The sequence below is a fragment of the Bufo gargarizans genome, chromosome 5 (genome assembly GCF_014858855.1).
Source record: "Bufo gargarizans isolate SCDJY-AF-19 chromosome 5, ASM1485885v1, whole genome shotgun sequence".
In the NCBI taxonomy this organism is placed as follows: Eukaryota; Metazoa; Chordata; class Amphibia; order Anura; family Bufonidae; genus Bufo; species Bufo gargarizans.
Window position 1 is genome coordinate 47,468,333 of NC_058084.1, and position 9,582 is coordinate 47,477,914.

The window sequence follows — 9,582 nt, forward strand, 5'->3', positions numbered from 1 at the left end:
TACAGATAAGGGGTGTGAAAGTTTTATGGTCTCTAAATTGATGTTATCTCAGAGACCTGGTGCCCCCGACTATGTCTATAGAAGACTCTTTAGATCTTGTAGTGTGTCATAAATCCGGGGACAAATTCAGTCCAGTATTCAAAGTGTCAAGCAGTGTTATAAATTTGTATTCCCAAATTCATCTAGCTCTTTGGGATTTTAAGTTACCTTTTAATATGAGAACTTTCATGTGTTCTTCATTGTGTCCTGGGCTACAGATATGCTTAGCCACAGGAAAGTGCAGCTTCTTCTCTTTAATTGTGTGGTGGTGGGACCTCATCCTTGCATTGAGTTTCTGTCCTGTTTCTCTAACATAGAGGCCTCCAACAGGACATTTAGTGCAGAGAATCAGATAAACAACATTAGATGTAGAACATGTGAATGTCCCAGGGACCTTATAGTCCTGCTGTGTGTTGGGGATCCAGATCTTATCTGTTGTCATTATATGGGAACAGATTTAGAATATTCTTATATTACAGGGATGGGTTCCTTTTTCTGTGGTACATGGCCTTGAACTTGATCTGATCAGAATATTCCTTAGATTTGGAGGTTGTCGGTAAGCTAGTAAGGGGGGATCTGGGAAGATTGTTTTCAGTCGTTCATCCTTACGTAGGACATGATGTCATTTTTTGGCAGTTTTCCTCAGTACCTCTAGTTGTGTGTTGTAGGTCACAATCAGAGGTACATGCTGGTCCTGTTTCTTTTAATTGTATTGGAGAAGTTGACTTCTGGGGATCTTGGTGGTTCTTGTGAGCTGATCTTCAATTGAAACGGGATGATAGCCCTGGTGTAAAAATGTCCTTTTCAGATATTGTAAATGCTCATCCCTGTCTGATGGGCTGGAACAGATTCGGTTATATCTGATGGCTTGACTATAGATGATGGACTTTTTAATATGTTTGGGGTGGAAGCTGTCCCATTTGAGGTATGCAGGCCGACCAATAGGTTTTTCTTTGTCAGCATGCTGTTGAGCCACTATAGGGGAAGGGTCATTGTATTAACTGGGTAGGGGGGTGGGGATATTGCTACTACTGGGGGCACTATAAGGTATTTTTTCTACTGTCACACATTATGGGTCTTTAATACTGTTGGGGGCAGTATAGGCAGTCATTATTACTTCTGGGTCATACTATGAGGGTTTTATTACTACTGGGGGACACTTTAGGGGGCATTAGTATTACTGGATGCACTATAAGGGGCCATATTTACTACTGGAACACGCTGTGGGAGCTTTAATACTACTAGGGGCATTATTGTGGGCTTTTTAACTACTGAAGGGCACTGTGGTTGACTTTATTACTACTGTGGCACTAAAGGGGGCATATGTACTACTACTCTGGCATTACACTAACCTCTGCTACGACTGGGGGCACTATAAGGTGAATTATTACTTTTGGGGGCATTATGGTGGCCTTTATTACTACTGAGGGACTATGAGGAACATAATTACAAGTATGGGCACTAAGGGGGTATTATTACTTCCGGGGATCATTTTTGAGGGCACTGTGTGGCAATAGTTATTGAAGAAGGCACCCTCTGTGTGGTGCTAGTATTTTCAGGTGGACTATCTGTTTCTGCAGTATAGTATTGGGGATCATAGTGGGCACAGTATTGGGGTGGCAGGATGGGGTGTTCAGAAGGTGGAAGGATGATTGAAAATTAGGAACCTAAGATGTCTGTGTGACAAACTCTGCAGAAATGAGACATTGCTGAAAGAAGTCACCATGGCGGTCTGGTCCAAATGGAGAAGATGAAGGATAACATCTGTATCTGATGGGACATGTACCATGTTGTTAGCCTTATATGTGTCATAACTGACCATCAATGACATAGGGACATTATGACTATTGTGATGTAAGAGCTCTACCATCGGCGCTCACCCTCTCTGAGTCTACCCTCTATTCATGTACCAATGTGTCATTGCAGAGTATATGTACACGGCCGCCTTTTAATTTTCCTCTGCTTACCTGCGAGCGCTTCTTGAGCGCTTCCCTCGGCTGTTATCTGATACGGTGACTAACCGGCCTCTGGAGGCGGAGTGTTTGACCCGCCCACACTCCGGATTGGCTGGCTACCACAAGCTCACACCCAGTGGGTGGGGCATTGGGCATTTAAGCCCGCAGTTGAAGCAGGCGCGCACGGCCATTCCAGTGCCGGATACATGCTGTCCACACACCATCAGCAGCGGACAGCACCTTCTGTCTTTGCAGCCATTATTAATATCCGCTCCTGATGACACAGAGGAATTACCCCCCTCAGTAGAAACGCGTTGAGCAACTATTAGGTTCACATGCTGAGTGGACATGGTGAACCATCAACTAGAAGATAGTGATCCACAGGCAGGGTGATAGTGTGTAGGGCAGATATCGGCACCTGACGTCAGTAACACTATTACTAAGTGAGCGCTGCTGTAAAACACAATACAGAGCGCTGACTTACTGCCTGAAAACTCACTGGTATAGACTGGGCTGTTTGCTAGCACGGCTGGTACGTAGCTGAGGTGTATACCGGTGTGGAAAACTACCGGGCTGACATACTGTTAGTGTATCCTTACACCTTATGGGGAGCAGTAGGATTGAGGGGAATATTTATAGACATATCTCTGACTAACTATTGCACCCTAACCTGCATTTGACGCTTTAGGTGGGCTGTTTTGTCCCAGATTTTAGTATTGAATCCGCAATAAAGTGAGTTTTTGTTTTATTTTAACATTCGTTACCAGACTGAGAATGAATTCATTGTATTGTCCACAACTGGCAATACTTATATTGTCAGGGGGATACATAGTTACACACTATACTACAATACACTTACTGGTAACTGCTTTTCTGGAAGCACATGACAGCATCCATGCAAGGAGGACCTCCCATCCAGGGCAGGAAACCTGAGAAGATAATAAGGTTCACTACCCCTCCCCTCCACACCTCAATGATTTGCAAGAAAGAGACCCAAAGGATAGACAAAGGCAGTAAAAGAAAAAAAATAAGGCTTCCCAGTCAAAAAATATATTGAAGGAAGCTAAAACGAATCCCCCCCCATATTACTAAAGCAGCGAATTAGCTGCCTGCCTAAGGACTAAAACCACATCATCCAAAAATAAAAATAAAGGGCTTCAATAAAAGCAATTACCAGTAAGTGTAGCTGACATTTCTCACCCATGAATGACTAAACTAGAAAATAAGCCAGGGAGGGACACCACCTATTGTCTAATACATCTCTGAACAAATTTTTAGCAGAGATAACAACATAAATTAGTTTTAGGGTTAACCTAAACAGTGAAACTACAACCCAATGCTCATTCCATCCATTCGTAAAAAATAAGAGAAGGTTGCAGGCCAAGCCGAAAACACTGGGCTGCTGGATATTCACAGAGGCAAAATGCAGAGGCCAAGCTCTGAAAGGCAGAAGGCAAATTCAGGAGACCAATCCCAGAGGCAAAAGGCAAGCTCAGGAGGCCAATTTCAGAACCAGAAGGGCAATCTCAGAAGGCATGAGGCCAAGCACAGAAGGCTGGGCTCTGAGGCCAAAGGCAGACTCTAGGCTCCAAGGTCAAGTGCAGGTACCATCTCTGAAGCCAAAGGCAGATGCTAGGCTCTCAGGCCAAACGCAGACGCCAGACATGCACCGAGGCAGCAAGGCATGCAAAATTGGAGACAGCGGTCTGAATTGAGGCGGGAAACATCTGCACCTCTATTACTGATTCAAGCCAAACGTGAATCAATTCCGAATCTTACAACTCTGATTCTGCAGCTGCACGATAATTTAGGTCTATGCCAGGTCTTGTTATTACAAGCTGCAAGCTTGAGCAATTTTGAAGGGAACTCACTCACTTTGAACAAACAACGCTTTGTGAAAGCAGCAAATGGATCTCATGTCAGGTCTAACCCAAAGCTATCTGAAGAGCCTCTAAGCACACCACGTGAAGCCACAGCAGTGAGCTTCTCTCTAACCCAGTATACGCCCTCAGTTAATTAGATCCCCCCAGAGGCTTGGAATCAGACCAACAGAGACCTAACAATAAAGGTAGAAGAAATACCAGATAACGAGGTAGTGATTACACATTTCCGAGGCAGATTTGTTAAAATGAAATCTCCTTTAACCATATTAGGAAAAAAAATATATTTGATCTGGTCTGGGAAAAAACTATCATAGATATCAATGATGCTCTTACACAATTCCCACCATATAGTATGTTCTAAAAAAGTTTCAGGGATGCTACAGCTATCATCCTATCCAAACAAAGCGGACATAGAGGTTTTAGGGTAGGAGAGAGGCTACATTAATTCCCCATATTCTCTATTTTTGGATTTGGTGTGGTTTTCCTAGGAGCTTACGCTACTTAAAACACACAAAGCAAGAAATAAGAGAAATAAAAAGGACTTGTCTCACCCATTCTATAGAGATGATGCCCTACATCAGGGGTGCACAACGTTTCCTGGTTGGGGGCCACATTGTCAGACTGAACCAATGATGAGGGCCGCAATTAAAATTTAAAAGGTGTATTAACAACGGAAATATTGTACTTATGGCATATTGAACACACGTTATATACCATTAATGTCTAGTTACACTTCTAGGACTCCCTTCTAATGGGAGAAATACATGAAAAATACATGTGAGCAGCCACAAGACATAGGCATACATGTCTGTTACCAGATGGTTGGGGGCCGCACAGAATGATATCAAGGGCCGCATGTGGCCCACGGGCCGCAGGTTGTGCACCCCTGCCCTACATCCTCAAGACAAATTCAGACTGGGAGGTTCTGAGGTCTCAGAAGGGTTGGCAATATCTCCATGATCCTACATCATTCTGATGAGAACTGGACAGATGCAGGGATAATCATATGCAATATGGGTTGGCTGACTCCACTACCAATTTATAATGCGCATGGAGCTCCTTAACCTTCAGGGAAGGCCCCCAGCAATCCAGAAAGGACCAAGGGAATGTTTTATCTTCTTAGTTTTTTTTTTTTATCTTTCTTGTCCTGGATGGGAGGTCCTCACATGGGTGCTGTCATGGGTGACTTGTCTCTGCACAAGTCCTCCCTAATCACATCTCTGTTGACTGTCTATAGTGGTTACCAGCTGCAAATGGTGAGGGTGGGTACTTACGTTCCCAAATCCTAATCCTATTAGTGTCATAGTCTTAAAGTTTACAACATTTTTCCACTTTTGTGGCTAAGCAACTGGGCATGTTCAGTTACGTTAATTAGGTGTATGCCTCATTCCAGCATGGGGGTGGTGTAAAAACCTGGAGTAACATCTCTAGACAAAGGTGTTTTTTTAAAAGATGCACCACATTTATCAAGCAAAACTGTACTTTAAAATTTCCCCTCATGATAAATTTACCCCTCTATTTCTGATTTTTTTAAAATCATTTTTGGTTTTATTAAAAATAAAGATATATAAACATATCACCAAATATGTAAGACATTAAAAAAGGAACATCATCCCAACATAATTTTTTGAAGGGCTGTTTCTTTAAGGAACAGTTGTAGTTTTTATTAACATTTTGATTTATTTTCATTTGGAGATGAATTTTATAAAAACAGCAATTTTGCTATTTATTTTATTAGTGATTATTTTAGCATTCAGGGACTTTAACCTGCAATCTCTGATCTCCCATTTAATACGCTGCAATACTTATGTAACATAGAATGCTATTGTGTCCCACAGTGCAACTTGGAAATTCTAGTTATGTGGAACAGGGGAAACAGTGACTGCCATCTAGGTGCTTATTCCCAAACATTAATTAGGGGTCTATTTAACCCACAAAAACACAGTGAAGAGCAGAAAAATTCCATGCAGATCTTGTCCTAGATTTAAAAACAGGGCCCCAGTGCTGCAAAGCAACAGTGCTAACCACTGAGGCACCATGCTAGAAAATGAAGCCACACAGAGGTACAGTAGGGCCCCATAGATTTTTATGGGTGCCATATTATAGAGGAGGTTTGAGGTTGTATGGCAGTAATATGGCTGTGCGCCCCAGGATTAGCAAATGTTGTATATATACAGTGGGGAAAACAAGTATTTGATACCCTGGCAATTTTGCAAGTTTTCCCACCTACAAAGAATGGAGAGGTCTGTAATTTTCATCGTAGGTACACTTCAACTGCGAGAGACAGAATCTAAAAAAAAAATCCTGAAAATCACATTTTAATATTAATAATTAATTTGCATTTTATTGCATGAAATAAGTATTTGATACAATGGACAACAAACTTTATATTTGGTACAGAAACCTTTGTTTGCAATAACAGAGGTCAGATATTTCCTGTAGTTCTTGACCAAGTTTACAGCTACTGCAGCAGAGATTTTGGCCCTCTCCTCCATACAGATCTTCTCCAGATCTTTAGGCTGGGTTCACACCTGAGCGTTTTACAGCGCGTTCCTACGCGCTGTAAAACGCTCAACAAGGAGAAACCAATGATTCCCTATGGGAATGGTTCACACCTGGGCGTTTTACAGCGCGTACGATCGCGCTGTAAAGCGCCCGACGCTCAAAAAAGTACATGAGCGACTTTGGGGCGTTTTGACGCGCGTTTGTGGCCATAGGACACTGTAGTCAAACGCGCGTTTACTATTACAAAAAATGCGCAACTAAAACGCGCGTTTGCGCAACGCTCAGGTGTGAACCCAGCCTTAAGGTTTTGGGGCAGTCACTGGGCTACATTGAGTTTCAGCTCCCTCCAAAGATTTTCGATTGGGTTCAGGTCTAGACCTAGGATATCCATGTGGGAGTTGTAGTTTTACAACAGCTAGAGGGCTGCAGTTTGAGGATGCCTGGTGTAGAGGTTGGAGTGTGATTGACTGAGTGTGTGGACAAGTGTCTTATATACAGGCAAAAAGGTGCAATTAATACAGGTAGTGAGTGCGGAGTAGGAGGGCTTCTTAAAGAAAAACTAACTGGTCTGTGAGAGCGGAATTCTTGCTGGTTGGTAGGTGATCAAATACTTATTTCATGCAATAAAATGCAAATCAATTATTTAAGAATCACACAGTGTGATTTTCAGGATTTTTTTATTTTTATTGTGCCTCACAGTTGAAGTGTACGATAAAAACTAGAGACCTCTCCAGTCTTAATGATACTGTCAGTTCCTGTCCGATTGCTGGGCTATTGTACTGTACTCACATGATGATGCAGAGCAGCCAACAACCACCTTGGCCGAACCACAGGTCCAAGTTGAAAGAGCTTGGAATCACATACAGTACCACAGGAGGATATCCAGCATCTGAACCACTGTTACCATGAGCGGCAGCCTGTATGGCAGCAAGGGGAGATGTCACCCAGTACTATTGGGACCTTGCCTAAACATATACCGACTGCAGAACCCAATTTAAAGGGTCTTTGTGATCACTAACAGAGGATTACCAGAAGTTTATTCTTTGTCTGTTTCAATTGCATTAAGTTTTCCAGGTGTTCTCTTTTCATTTTCTGGCAGTGTATAATACACTCACCGATATTAGTCTATTGGACAGGAAATAGACCGTGTCTACTAAGTGGGGGTGCCTGTAAGTCAGCGACCCATCATCACCACCAGGGCATCAGTGCTGGATCGGAAGTTCTGCTTCATTTTAAAATCTGAACCTCAATTAATTTGATGCGGTGATTGCAATGGAGTACAGATGCCAACAAGGGGTGTCTTATCTTTAAATACTTTTAGGACTATGTTGGCCTCAGATGTAAATGCAATTATTCTGTTTGGCAGCTGTTCTCTCATACGTGTTCAACTTATCTCACAACATGCCAATCTTACTTTCCACCGACATCTGCCACCAGGGGGGAGTTACAATGTGTAATTGTTCGGCAGTCTAACCTAAATCAGTGGATTTCACCAACATTCATCTAAGGCCGAATGCACATGGCCATGTTCCGTCCGTGGTATGCCGGCCTGGATTCCTGCGGAGCACACGGCGTCATTGGTTGCTATGACACTGTGCGCTTCATGCCGCCGCTGCACTACAGTAAAACTCATATGATCTATACAGAATCCAGGCTGGCATACCACGGACGGTTCACGGCCGTGTGCATTCGGCCTAATGCAGGGATGCTCAACCTGCGGCCCTCCAGGTGTTGTAAAACTACAACTCCCACCATGCCCTTCTGTAGGCTGATAGCTGTAGGCTGTCCGGGAATAATGAGAGTTGTAGTTTTCCAACAGCTGGAGGGCCGCAGGTTAAGCATGCCTGATGTAATGCCTATAGACACCTTTACACACATCTATGTCTACATAGCAGTGTTGATGTGGTCAGGTTTTTCTACAAATCCAACCAGTAATCCCATTGATTGGCACAGAAAGCAGCACAGAATAGGTTCACAGGATTAGGCCTTATTCACTCGTCTGTGATGAAATCCGAGAATCAGCGATTCACTCGTGAAGGTTTCTGTGAAGCATTCGTGTTTGGTCCGAGTGTCATCCGTGTTGCAAAGACACTGCACAGCTGAAAATAAATTTTCAGAGCATCTCCTATAAATGGCATCCGTGTTGGGTCTGCGTTTTTCACAATCCAATAGATTACAATAGGTGTGATGGATCCATGAGGCCTAATGCCCACAGACGCATTTTGTGTCAGTGTTCGTTCAGTATTTTTTTGTGTGGATTGGATGAGGACCCATTCATTTTGATGGGTCTGCAAAAAATGCGGACAGCACACTGTCTGTTCCGTAGCCCTGCAAAAATATAGAGCATGTCCTATTCTTGTCCGTTTTGCGGACAAGGATAGGCATTTTTACAATGGATCCACACAAAAAATAATTAAATGATGCAATACGGATGCCTGAAGGACGTCATCCGTATTTATTGCGGACTGCAAAACACATACGGTCGTGTGAATGTAGCCTTAACACGGACAAACATAAGGCATGTTTCTGTGCTAAAACCACAAACCCATGGCCCATGCTAAAGCACTGATGTGTGAATACACACATTAAGGGTCCATTTACACGACCATATGTTGTTTGCGGTCCGCAAAATGCGGATCCATTGTTCCACAAAAATCTATTCCGTGTTACTTCCGCATACTTTCTGCATGTCCGCAATATACGGAAGGTATGTTTCAGTGTGTATTCCGTTTTTTTTGTGGATCCGCAAAAAAAACAACGTAAAGTATAATTTTTTATAGATTTAAAGGTGACCTGACAGGGCATTAAGTTTGTGGACAAGGATCCGCAAAATACGGATTGCATACGGAACACATTCTTGAATGGGGCCATGGACCGCATTTTGCAGACAAGTATAGGACATGTTCTATCTTTTATGTGGACATACGGAACGGACATACGGAAGGGGATAGCACACGGTGTGGATTTTCCGGTCCCATAGAAACGAATAGGTTTGCATTTGATCTGCAAAAAAGCAGAAGGCATGCGGAAACAAAAATACGGTCGTGTGAATGGGCCCTAAAATGTCTGCAGAGAACATGGGCAGCACACGTCCGGGAATCAGAATATGTGAATAAGGCCTTAGTATCTCCTTAAAGGAGCAATACCTGAAGAGATTTCTAAAAGGATGTTTATTGAGCATTTACTGCAAGTGTGAAAAA